Below are 2,946 nucleotides of genomic sequence, written 5' to 3' on the forward strand. Positions count from 1 at the left end.
TGGCTAGGCTTGAAGAGACAGGGTTAAACCAAATTGAATACAAATAATGTTATAAGACTCATCAAATGCTCTTTAGCGTGAGGAAAAATTTCTAAATTGGGTATCTAGGCAGCCAAATAAACTACACTAATCATAATCATCGTACTATATTTGTATTATCGCTGAAGACTTCAGGCTTAGTTTCACAGATTTGGAGGGTTGAGATCTTTTTAGAGAAGCCTGTGACCATAACAATGCTTTTTGACAGGGAGTCATCAGAGGTCTACTGGTCATTTAAGAGCAAAGTTAGTTTTTGTTTGCATAGCTGTCTGGGCGTGCTCCTTCAATGACACACGCCGGCCGATTGTATTTACAGATGTGTTAAAGTAGTGAGGTAATGTATGAGAAAAAAAGCCCGGGCTCATTTTTTGTTTGTTTGTTTTTCCTAAATCCTAAGCAGGCACCACACCCAGCCCGGAGCTGATGAGGGTCTCGATCTCAGGACCCTGAGGTCATGACCTGAGCTGAAATCAAGAGTTGGATGCGTAATCAACTGAGCCACCTGGGAGCTCCAAGCCCAGGCTGTTTTTAAACCTAATAGACTCTGGGAACCTGGAATATAATTTGAAGCTCAAACTCCTAGGGACGGGAGTTCTGCTGTGGCCACTTGCAGAAAATTTCCTATAGCAGAAATCTTTCACAAGAATAGCTGCAGCCCACCTGTTGGCTTCTTGGAAAGTCAAAGACTTTGTCAAGAAGTGATTTCAAGGGGCGCCTGGGTGGCTCAGTTGTTAAGCGTCTGCCTTCGGCTCAGGTCATGATCCTAGGGTCCTGGGATCGAGCCCCGCATCGGGCTCCCTGCTCCGCGGGAAGCCTGCTTCTCCCTCTCCCACTCCCCCTGCTTGTGTTCCCTCTCTCGCTGTCTCTCTCTCTGTCAAATAAATAAATCTTTAAAAAAAAAAAAAAGAAAAAAAAGAAGTGATTTCAAGGCAGCAAAGTGTAAGGGTTAAGTGTGAGGCTTGGAATGAGGACACAGTTGATTTTCTTTTCTTTCTTTTTTCCCAATTTTTGAATTTTTGATTTTTTTAAAGATTTTATTTGAGAGAGAGAGAGAGAGCACAAGCTGCAGGGCAGGGGTGGTGGTGGGCAAGGCAGAGGCAGAGGGAAAGGGAGAGAGGGAGGAGCAGACTCCCTGCTGAGCAGGGAGCCCGATGCAGGGCTGGATCCCAGGACCCTGAGATCATGACCTGAACCAAAGGCAGACATAAAATGGACTGAGCCACCCAGGCACCCCTAGAGTTGATTTTCAATCTGTGATCTATCACTTATCAGCTGGGCACATTTTTAACCTTTGCTGAGTCTCGGTGTTCTTATACATAAAATGGGAATGATAGTGCCAATCTCATAATGTTGTTTGGGAAATTAAAGAGGATAATACAAGCGCAGCACGGAGTGTTGTGCTCAGTAAATGTTTCTGCAGCAATCAGTTATTGCTGTGGTTGAAGTGACCTGGGTTCTCTTCAAGGTTACACATCAATAAAATATCTTCTGAGGTCTCTGAGGGGAATTTTTCTCTATGTTGAAAATGTGTTGTCTGTGATTATGAGTCTACCTGTGTGGCAGAGTTTTACCTACCAGGAGGAAGCATTGTCCCTAGGGTTAGGGTCATACTCAAAGCCATAGATTAGGAACTGAGCTTTAGTCTTTCCCCTCCACAAGGACTAGTGCACATTCCTGTTCTGACATAGCTCTTAGAGGACAGTCTGTTCCTCAGCAGAGAAAATTCCATGCCAAGATGTCTGGTTCTCTGGAGTTAAAGCTAAAGTCATTCATACAGCCACTTCTTCACAGTGCGAGTCTGTCCCAGGAAAGCTGGACTGGGTGGCTTTCCCTTTTCTCTCTCCTTTCAATACCCCACCCCCTCTCAGATTTAGTGCCAGATTGAGTCTGCAGCCTTTCTCTCTTGATGCCAATGTCATTTTAGCTCAGGGCCTCCATTGCCCTTACCTGCCACTGAGTATCTGTCAGCATCATCCTGGCCTATGCCAACACACTTCCCTAACTCTGAATCATAATATCTTAGTTTCTTCCCTTCCAGGAGGCCCCTGGGCTCCAAGAGCTCTGCATGTCAGGAGTAATGGGAGAGCTGTTTTACTAAGCACAGAAAATTGGCTCCAAGTTGACATTCTGATTCGACCTCTCTACACAGAAACTTCCAGCATCCTTTTAATGCTCCAAGTCATTAATCACCCTTTTGCATTATTTTGCCTAATTTCCAAATAAATATTATGTGAGGGAAATATTATTATCTCTGTATTACAGTTGAGGGAGTTGGTGCACAGTTCAGTCACATGCCCAAGGTCGTCCAGCTAATAACTGAGGGAGTTGGGACTGAACTCTGTTGTAATAAATCCAGCAATTATGCTTCACAAATACAGAAACCCATTTTTCTTTAGTCATATTTAAAGTCATATTTTATATGTCATAAATATAGTTGCCTGCTTTTCTATTTTTATTACATAATTTTAAGATAATATATTTTTTTAATAAAGCAGACTCCCTGGCTGAAACAGCTAAGTATCAACATTAATTGAGTATAAAATATAGTGTTTTGTATTAACAGAGACAAACTGAAGAAATATCAGAATACTCTGGTTAAGCACTATTTAACGTAAGTCTAGTGTTCTTTCCTCTGCTTGGGTAAAAATTACTTGCTCTAAATCCCCTCCTGGAGCTTCTTACTCGAGAGTGTAGGACTTGCTTTACTTAGATGTTGGACAGTCTTCTAAATGCTTGCTCTGTCTGGCCTCAGACTCCTCCATCTCAGTCATAAACTTGTAAATGGCATACTTATGGCCTTAGAACTAATAAGAAAATGGCATTTTTAGATTTCCTATTTTTCTGGCTAGTATAACATATGGGAGAGAATATGGACTTGAAGCCCATCAGGTATGGATTCATAATTTA

Source organism: Phoca vitulina, unplaced genomic scaffold (genome assembly GCF_004348235.1).
Source record: "Phoca vitulina isolate PV1807 unplaced genomic scaffold, GSC_HSeal_1.0 scaffold94, whole genome shotgun sequence".
In the NCBI taxonomy this organism is placed as follows: domain Eukaryota; kingdom Metazoa; phylum Chordata; class Mammalia; order Carnivora; family Phocidae; genus Phoca; species Phoca vitulina.